Raw genomic sequence first — 10,582 nt, 5'->3', positions numbered from 1 at the left:
CAAATTGCTATCCAGAATAGTTGGATCAGTTCACAACTCTACCAACAGTGGATTAGTGTCCCCATTTTCCCACATCCCCTCCAACATCCAGTATTTTTCTTTTTTGTTATATTTGTTACTCTGTGCTATCTTGCTTGGAGATCTCATCCACTCCCATGTATTTAATCATCCTCTCTATGCAGATGATCCTCAATCACCAACTGCCTACTAGACATTTTGAACTAGATGCCCCATAGACAACTTAAACTGAATATGTCCAAATCATAACTCACAATCTTTCTCCCCAGACCCTTATCTCTACTACTGTCAAGGTCACTACCATCTCCTAATCACCAAGTTTGCAACTTTGATGTCATTGTTCACTCCCCATTTTTAATCATCTCACATAGCCAATCTGTTGTTATGACCTATCATTTACACCTTCAAAGTCTTTCTCAATTTTGTGCTTTTCTCTCCTCTGACACTCTCCAACCTTTTACAGACCCTCATCACCTCATGTTCAGATTATTGCAATAGTCTTCTGCTTGGTCTCCCTGCCTCAAATCTTTTCCCACTTCAGTTCTTCCTTCACTCAGATTCCAAAGTGATTTTCCTAAAGTATAGGTCTATGTGACCCCACTATTCAATATACTCTAGTGGCTTACTTTGATCTACTCAATAAAATATTAGTTTGGCCTTCACTAGCTAGTCCCTTCCTACCTTTCCAGTCATCTTTCACTATACTTCCCTTCACCTACTCTATGACCCAGTATGACAGGACTTATTGCTGTGCCTCATGGTGAACATGCCATCTCTTGACTTTGTGTCTTTTCATTGGCTATCCAACTTAGCTGAAATGTTTTCCTTCTTCACCTTTATCTCTCAGCTTCCTGAACACAGCTCAGATTGCACCTTCTGCAAGAAGTTTCCCTTAGGAAAAGTACAAAATTGAGACTGTTTGAGCAGGAAGTCCCATGATCAGACCTATTGTTTGGGAATATAAATGAGATGATTATGCAGCAATTGGATTGGAAAGAGGAGTGATTAAAACTGGGGTGATTACTTCTGATTCAATTGGACATGTTCAATAAGGAGTTGTATTTGAAGGCCTGCTGCTCAGTAAAGAGGCCCAAACTGGCCATGTCATTTGAGAGTTACTCTCAAAGAAGAAGAGCTGATGAGAATGGATGCTTTGGAGGAGATATCTATACTGAGTAAGAGGTTGGATTAAGTGACAAGTATAAAGTCTTTTCCAATGATAAAATTCTATAAGATGTCTAAAAGAAAGTAAATGGTGAAACCTCAAATATCTGAAAATTAAGCTTGGGATAACCTGGGAAATGACTAACTGTAAGCAGATTCAATAATATTTACAAGCTATAATTTAATGTAATTTAATATAAAGAGCTATAACTTTTTTTTTTCTTTTAGTGAGGCAATTGGGGTTAAGTGACTTGCTCAGGGTCACACAGCTAGCAAGTGTCAAGTGTCCGAGGCCGGATTTGAACTCAGGTACTCCTGACTCCAGGGCCTGTGCTCTATCCACTGCGCCACCTAGCTGCCCCCAAGAGCTATAACTTTTAAGATAGTTTTCCCTTAATTAAATCAACAAATCAATTCACTTTTCTACTTCATTGGCTTTTGTGTCTTGGTTTTCCTCCAACAACCTCTGTCACATTGGATGTCCCATGAGTCTGTCAGCCCTGACCAATGATTCTCTTAGGTTCAAGGGTTCTCTCATTTCCTATTGCAAGGAGCTCACAAAATCCATTTCAGCCCATGCCTATCTGATTTCTCAATCTTTTTGCCTGCTTCAGCCACTTTTTCTCACCCATATAAGGCACTCTGACAGGCCCTAGCCAGAGCAGCCAACCTGTCCACTTGCTGGCTCTGCACCACAACTAAGTCTGCTGTTGAGCCTGCTCTCCTCACCTACCCAGTAGGATTGCAGATGTGGGCCAATACAGTATCCCAAATACCATGCTTTCCTCCACTCATTATGCATATTTTTGTACCTCTGCCATGTACCAACAACCTCAGTGTCCCTCTGACCCAATCTGCAATAGTCTGTACCAACCTCTCCCTCTGCATCCACATCCCTTCTGAGCATCTGCCTAGAGCCCTGGACATTGGGTGGTTACACCAACCTTCCTCCACCCCACCTCTCTGGCCCCCTGCTCTTTGCAATCACACTCTGAGGTGAACAGGAAGAGATCTGCAAAGTTTGCCTAATTCTACTCTTTTCCCTTCCTTCTCTGATAACTCCAGTCTATCCAACTGTCCCTATGACATGGGGAATCCTGCTACTCAGCCTGAGAAAGGTAATCTGCTTTTCTCCCTGCCCAGGAAAACCTGGGGTTTTGACTCACCTGCTGAGGGACTTTTAAATCAAACTGTCTCCCTGAAATGCTCTTGCCTTGACTGCCCTTCCAATAATTCCACTGAATTTTGTGCCCAAAATGTGCTGACAGCCCTCTTCACTGCCCTTGTGTACAGGGAAACTTGTCTGTGCATCAGTCCCTGCCTTTGAGGGACCTGCTCATGGCCTGTTCTTCCTCTGTGGCACTAATCTATATTGGGCTCACCCACTTTGGTGGTCTGGAACCTGAGGCTTGGTCACCATGGTACCTAACTTTCCCAAGCATACTGACCTCAATGCTTCAGAAACCCACAACCATGGCACCTTCTTTCCTTGCTGGCACTGATCTAGCCTTTTGGTGAAAGAGTCACTGAGCTTGGACTGGGCTTTATGTGCAAATCCCAAGATTTGGTGTCCTGGAGCTCAAAAAAGTTGTGGGAATCTCTTTGCTGGCCAGCTCCTTTAATAAGACCACTGAGACCCTTGAGGTTGTTTTGCAGCAGTCCTGTTAGCTGTGTGCACTTTCCTTGGGAAAAAATGTTGCTTTTATGTCAATGAATCTGGTAAGGTGTTGGTGTCAAAGCTCATGTCAGGGTGCTTGATGTTCTTGGTAGCCTGCTAACCTATCGGAGGTTTGGGGATTTGTTCTGCTGGCTCTCTGGAGGATGGGGCAGGGCTTTCTACCCCCTTCTGCATAGGCTTCTTCTGCTACTTACCTGTTATTTTTTTCCCTTCTCATCAGTTGTTGCATTTCTTGTGCTTTAAGACTTGGAACTGTGGGAATTTATTGTGATTTGGAGACCCTGACTTTGGGCTGAAATTAAAAAGCCTTAGGCCCTCAGGGTTTTTCTGTGTGTGAGAGGGGCTGGCACCCCTCCCCCTCTGCTTCAGCTGTGGGGGGGCCTCTGAGCTGGGCTAAGCTGCGCCCATGAAAAACCCCAGGCCCCGAGCGTGGCACAGCGGAGATGTGCACGAAAAAACTGAAGGGACTCTGGGATTTGCTTCACCCAGCCCCCAGCTCCGGGCGGCCACAGCACGGGGCTCGGCGGGCCCTGGGGTGGCAAGCCCGAGTTTCAGGTAAGGAGAGAGCTTTTTTTATACCCGCATAGTTAGATAGAGAGGGAGGATGCCAGACAACGAAGAGAAGGAGGTCCGTGAGAGAGAGAGGCAGGGGTTCAGCACGGCAGTACAGAGAGGGAAGTTAGATGGAAAGGCTAGAGATGCTGAGAGAAGCGCTTGGGGGTTCGTCACGACAGTATAGAAAGGGGGTTCACTAAGGAGACTGAGGCTACAGACAGAAAGGAGATGGAGAAAGAGCTAGTTAGAAGGTAGAGAGAAGGGGACTGAGAGATGGGACGGAGAGCAGAGGACACTAAGAAAGTTGGGGGTGAGATAAAGAGTAAGGGCAAGTGGTGGCAGGAGAGAGACATGCCGGAAAGCAGTCAGGTCTCATATAATTTGGCATTTCTTTACACTTATCTCTTACATTTATTTTTATAAATAAACCCTGCTTTGATTATAAAAGAGGCTGTTTGCTTATCAATTTGGGAGGAGCAAATGTGGTGGAAAATTTTAAAAGGCCCTAACAGACTGGCTTAAGAAATTAATAGCAGTCAGATAGCCAGCCTGTCAAAAATCCACAGGTTAGGCCCCCAGTTAGATTAGGGCCCAGCAAGTTAGTTAAAATATTTTGACATTTGAGGCAGGATTTACGGCCCAATTATAATTTTTCTTATGGTCATAATTTTTCATAAAAGTACAGTTATAATTTTTCAGATTAGATTAAAATAAGTTAATTTTTTTTTTTTACAGAACTAAAGTCATTAACTCAGTCCAGCATCTTATGCAACTCCTTGAATTGGTCTTGGCACCAGTTTTTGCCCTGACCAAAAAAAGGCGGTGGTGATGGGGAATACTAAATTCACTTACAGCTATTTGACCTTTGACACATTTTTTTTTCTCATAACTCCTGAACTCTCAATTGTCCACCAGCTCAGAATAGCCAAGACCCATGGAGACCTTGTGGTCTTTCCAAGATTTGTGACATGAACATGAGAGAATCACCCATGTAGTATTCCTGCTCTTGTTCTCTACCTCTTCTGGCCACCAATCTACTTTATATGATGCTCTGCTAAAGTAGTGAACATCCTGCTTCCTAGTGTTCCATCGACAGGCCTCTCCTCTAGCTTCCTTTGGCTGTATCTACAGGTAATCACAACTTCACAAAACTTATGTGAAAACTAGGTTTATTACAAGAGAGATTAATATGCATGTAGAAACCTAAACCAGAGCAAAGAGTTCAGGATCCATATAGAAGTTTGCATATTTACGATAGTACAACAAAGGAAGGAAGGAGAAAACAGAAATCTCTTCCTTTTTCTTTTGCAAGGCAATGAGGGGTTAAGTGACTTGCCCAGGGTCACACAGCTAGTAAGTATCAAGTGTCTGAGGCCAGATTTGAACTCAGGGACTCCTGAATTCAGGGCCAGTGCTTTATCCATTGTGCCACCTAGCTGCCCCCAGAAATCTATTCCTAAAGGGGAGTGACATAGAAGGGGGAAAGGTGCTGTAAAGATGGAAAAGAGACAAAACCCCTCTGAAAGGAGAGGAGTAAGGCTATGGCAAAAGCAGCATTCTTTTCCTTCAGGAACTGCTAGACCATGAAGATAGGAGAGTCTGCTTATCTACAAGGGTTCCAGATGCACAAGCAGTTTCCTAGCCTAGTGCATGCTGACTAGTGTCTGTCTTGACTCCCAAGGACACCCAGGGAGTCTGGCTTGGGGTGCAAACAACAAATTATGTCAGCTGAGGAGGGGGTGCTTCATCCTTGACAGTTCAGGGCCTCTGGCACACTCTGGGTCCAGTGTTTCTGGAAAATGTGGCAACTCAAGAAGACAAGTTAAGTTGGATTCAGGTCAGTGACTATGATATGGTCACCCTTCTGCCTCATTCTGGTGGCCACTCAAAAAACCTGGTCCTGGATTGCAATTGAATAAATCTCTTTTGTTCCACTATTTTAGAAGTGGTTATTGATGCCAATAAACAGCTTTCCTAGTAGTAAATTACTGTGTGATCTCTATGATGGAAAATTTAATAAGAAATGCAAAAAGAAAAGGAAAAAGAAAGGGCAGTGATCCTTCCAAGTAGTCATTTACAGACTAGGCTTCCTTTTACTATTAGAGGATAAAGTGACTCTTTCTCTGCATGGCTGTTTTACTCATGCATTGCTGAGGCTTTTCTAGACCATTTTGCCTGGGTTTTTTCTATTGCCCCTTCAGGGCAAGGACTCTCTCTCTTTTTTTTTTTATCTTTATAGCCTTTGAACCTACCACAATTCATTACACATAGTAGGTATTTATTATTGAATGGGAGGTAGGAAGTGATGATTCAATGTGATTTTTCTAAAGTAGTCCTTAATTCCTTTCTTGCTACCAATTCCAGAAGTTAAAACTATTTTTTTTTTTGGTAAGGCAATTGGGGTTAAGTGACTTGCCCAGGGTCACACAGCTAGTAAGTGTTAAGTGTCTGAGGTCAAATTTGAACTCAGGTTCTCCTGACCCCAGGGCTGGTGCTCTATCCACTGTACCACCTAGCTGCCCCTAAAACTAATTTTTGACCACTATGAAGAAACTAATCATAACCCCTAAGTTTTTCAGGTAAATGGTATTTAAACAGATATTACAAAACCAGCATGGTAAATAGGGAGGGAGAGAAGGAGGCCAGCCAAGAAACTAATACATGCAAATGAACTTAAGACCAAATGAAAAAAAAACCTGCCAAATTATAACTCAATTGCTATAACTCAAACTAAAGAAGTCTTTGTGTTCAAATGTTCTAAAAATAGATAATTGGAACAGAATGCTCATTATCTGCAGTTTATTCTCTCAAAGGAGAAAATTAAAAGGAAAAAATTAGAAACTGTAACCAGTGGTAACATCAGCACTTCTCTTTATGTCCAAGAAAACAATGTATCAAATATAACCCCAATTCAAAAAATACTTTAATTTTCCTCATTATTTCAATGAGAGTTTTTTTAATCTTGAACTGAAATCTTGCTGTGTACATTTTCTAACAGGAAGGAATTTAGTCTAGAAAGTATAACTTATTTCATCATTCACCAGTAATAATTCTGAATGAACTGTTTTTCTTTTCTAGGAACCAACTAAATAAAATGTTTTTGTGGAAGAGGGATTGGATTACTGAGACTAAAATTTAGATTACTAAGCAAATAAAAGTATCAAAAGTAAGGTAGTCTTACATTACACATAAGACTACAACACATTTGAGCCAACTAATCCCTACTTGCTCAATTTTTCCAAGAATGCTTTAAGAATTTTAAAAGTTCTCTGAACTCAAAGGTTTTTTCTTTTGTTTTTTAATGGGGAAGACTAGAGATGGATGTACAGAATATTATGTCTATTTGAAATTAAATTGAAAAGTTCAGTATAGTGGAAGATGAAAAAAAATTCTTTCCAAACACGGTAATTAGTGTATTTTTTTAAAAATACAGAATGCAATAGAAGAAGACACTAAAACTTTGTTCTGATTCCATTCATTGTCAATTTGGGATAACTGAACCCTAGCTAGGTTGAAATTCACTTTAGCTTTGTCTACGAAGAAAGGATTTGCTGACTAAATTAATAATGGAAATGGGATGGGAAAAGGATATTTTAACCTAATTAAAAGATTAAAAAAAAACTTTTTGCAGATGTCAGCTCCCAGATTTTTGGTATGTGGATTATATTAATTCCAAATGAGTTTACTAAAGCAGAAAATAATTTTGATTTCCCTTACTTGTGAGTGCTCATCCCACTCCCCCTACCTGACCTGCTAACCAAATTATTTTGCATTTGCTTATTTGCATATAGAATCTGTTGTTTCTTCTCTAGTCGAATATGAACTCCTTGAAGGCTAGGACTGTTCTGTTTTGGTTTGGTTTGTCTTTTTCTCTCTATTCCCTGTCTGCCTGCACATAGCAGTAGGATTTATAGAATTGAATTTGGCATTTGAAATATTTGTTTTTACTGACAAGAAGAAGACCATGAAAAAAAAAGAAGACCTGCTGAGTCTGGGGACCCTCACTTCCTGGAAGGCCAGGGCTATTCCATCTTCACCCCTCCCCCAAACTTCTACATTACCTGTGGAGGAGTTGGGATCCTATTTGTTTTTGTGGTTGTTGTTGTGTTATTTCAGCTGTGTCTAACTCCTCATGACCCCTTCTGGATCACACAGCTAGTGTCTAATGTCAGATTTGAACTCATGAAGATGAATCTTCCTGATTCCAAACCTAGTATTCACTCTATCAACTACTCCATCTAGCTGTCCCAGAGAGCATATATGGTCTCAGGCATATTCTCAAGCCCCTTCCCACCACTGATTATGTTCTCCTGATTTTAGGAATCTTCTGCACCCAAGTTTCAGTTTAGCACTTAACAATAAGATTCACTTTTTTTTTTGATGGGGTGATGAGGGTTAAGTGACTTGCCCAGGGTCACACAGCTAGTAAGTGTCAAGTGTCTGAGGCTGGATTTGAACTCAGGTCCTCCCAAATCCAGGGCCAGTGCTTTATGCATTGTGCTACCTAGCTGCCCTAGATTCACTTTTCCCAAGAATTTTGTTGCTGTTGTTATTCAGTTGTTTTAGACCCTCCATGGGTCTATTTGGGATTTTCTTGGCAAAGGTACTAGAATGGTTTACCATTTCCTTCTCCAACTCACTTTACAGATGAGGAGACTGAGACAAACAGGGTGAAGTAACTTGCCCAGAGTCGCACAGCTAATAAGTGTGTGAGGCTAGATTTGAACTGAGAGAAATGAATGTCCCTGACTCTAGGTCCTGCACTCTATCCAATATTTACTTCCAAGTTATAGCTAGAACAGACATATAAAAATTTCCCCAAAACCTACAGGGCATAACTCCCCTACATTTCCTTCATCTGGGGATGGGCATAAGGTTAGGTTCACAACTTAACTTAGTTCCCACCAAGTTCAAATTCTTAGGTCCCCAGACTCCCACCCCTGTGGTCTCAGGTCCTCCTGGCTAGGCACATCTGGCCTGAAATCTTGGTTCTAAGGTCCCCATGGCTCAAGCTCCCAGGGTCCAGGACTCTACTTCCGAAAAGAACAAATAAAACAGACCAAAACCACAAACCAATTTCTGGGGCCCCAGGATTTAAGGAATACATGAAGGTAATGTCTTCTCACCTAGGTTATTTCATAGTAACCATTATGTGAGGAAGGAGGGAGGGAGTGAAAAAGGTAGGGGAGAGAGAGAGAGAGAGAGGGCGGGGGGGGGGGAGAGGGAGGGAGAGAGAGTCTGTCCATTCCTATTGATGTTGTAAGGTAACAATAGTAAGTCATGATTTATTTAGGCTATTTGACTCCAATAATCCTTTCAACACTTTGATTATTAAACTGGTCACTATGATAAATTATGCCAATAGACCAATCTTATTTGTTAAGGTCTCATTAATTTGGTCAATGGTAGTTAAAGAAAGCAGGTTGGATAGAGCACAGGCCCTGGAGTCAGGAGTACCTGAGTTCAAATCGGGCCTCAGACACTTAACACTTACTACCCTGGGCAAGTCATTTAACCCCAATTGCCTCACTAAAAAAAAAAAAAAAAAAGAAAGAAAGCAGGGAATTCAGCAGCAAGCAAGTCAGCATTTAGAGTGACTTTTCATGTTATTTAATTATTTTACTCACATAGGGATAGTTCTGTCTTTCCAAATAGTTTATAAACTCAATCATAGAGCAAGGACAACTGCTGTTGCTCCTCCTCCTTCTCTTTCTCCTCCTTGATAACATTTATATAGCACATTATGAATATTATCTCATTTGATCTTCACAACTCTGGGAGGTAGGTGTTGTTATCTTTTCCACTTTATAAATGATAAAACTAAGACAGGTAAAGGATATATGACCTCACAAAGCTACTAAGTATTTGAGGCTGGAACTGAACTGAGGTCTTCTTGACTCCAGGTCCAATAGTGTACCCACTGTGCCACCTCCCTTCCTCTCTCATAGTTCCAATATCTCTCCTATTTCATTTGTGTCTCCCACAATACCTTGTTGTTTATGCTTTGTTTTCAAAGAGGACCAATGATATCATGGGATGATGTCTTGACTTGCTCCTGAATGGGATTTAGGAGAGGTAGCTTCACAAGGTCATCAGCTCCACTCTCTTCCAGTCATTGAAGTCCAATGGTAAGGCAAAAGTCTTGGTGATGGCCCCGGATGTAGTGGATGGCCTTAGGGTCTTTGATGTCTGACAGAGCTCTAAGTCCTCCATAGCACCAGTTTTAGCTGCCTTCATGGCCATTGGAACACATTGTTCTCATCTGCCCATTCCCCAGGACAAGTCTTTACATGCTTGGGATAGACATCCCTCCAACTCAGGAAGAGTTGAGGCCTGTCAACTGATTTAGCTCAATGGCTGAGGTTTTACCAGATGTAGCCACTGCACATGCTACAGCTTCTTGGATTAACAAGTGAGAGTTGGATGAATCAGGTAGAGACAAAAGGTGAATGAGTAGCCCTGGAAAGGGTTCAGCAAACCCTGACACCAGCGGTGCTAGTTATTCATGAAGCACCCCTGTGGGACACATAGTTGATATCTAATAAATACTTGAACTGAACTCAAAGAGCAATTTAAAAAAATTCTATATCCTTTCTTCTTCCATACCCACTTTTGTTGGATGTACTAATGAACTTGGAAAGCAATAAGAAAGAAATAGGAATTTAACTGGTGCCCTCCAGAACACTCTGGACAGGGCTGAGTTTTGCTCCTGGGGGCTAAAGTTTAGAGGATTTTGGGACTGTACTGTATTTTTGTAGGAGGCAGAACTGATCTGAGAACTTAGTTAAAAGAAATAATTGGTTAAAACTGGAGGCCTTAGGATGGCAAACTTCTCTTGGCATCATCCCCTCTCTATGCCCCAGGTGATCACCCCACATTGGTTTCAACCTTGTTCTTTACAGCATGGCAACCTCCCCTGTATGGGCCTCCCTGTGTCCAAGGGATCTTTGTCTATATAAGCCAGTATCTCAGGGTCTTTTACTTCCTTGAAAGAGGACTGTGTCAGAGCAGCTAGGTGGCACAGGGGATAAAGCGCTGGCCCTGGATTCAGGGGGACTTGAGTTTAAATATGACCTCAGATACTTGACACTTACTAGCTGTGTGACCCTGGGCAAGTCACTTAACCCTAATTGCCCGCCCCGCAAAAAAAAAAAGAAAAGGAATAGG

This window comes from Dromiciops gliroides, chromosome 3 (genome assembly GCF_019393635.1).
Source record: "Dromiciops gliroides isolate mDroGli1 chromosome 3, mDroGli1.pri, whole genome shotgun sequence".
In the NCBI taxonomy this organism is placed as follows: Eukaryota; Metazoa; Chordata; class Mammalia; order Microbiotheria; family Microbiotheriidae; genus Dromiciops; species Dromiciops gliroides.
This window is presented reverse-complemented; position numbering follows the sequence as displayed.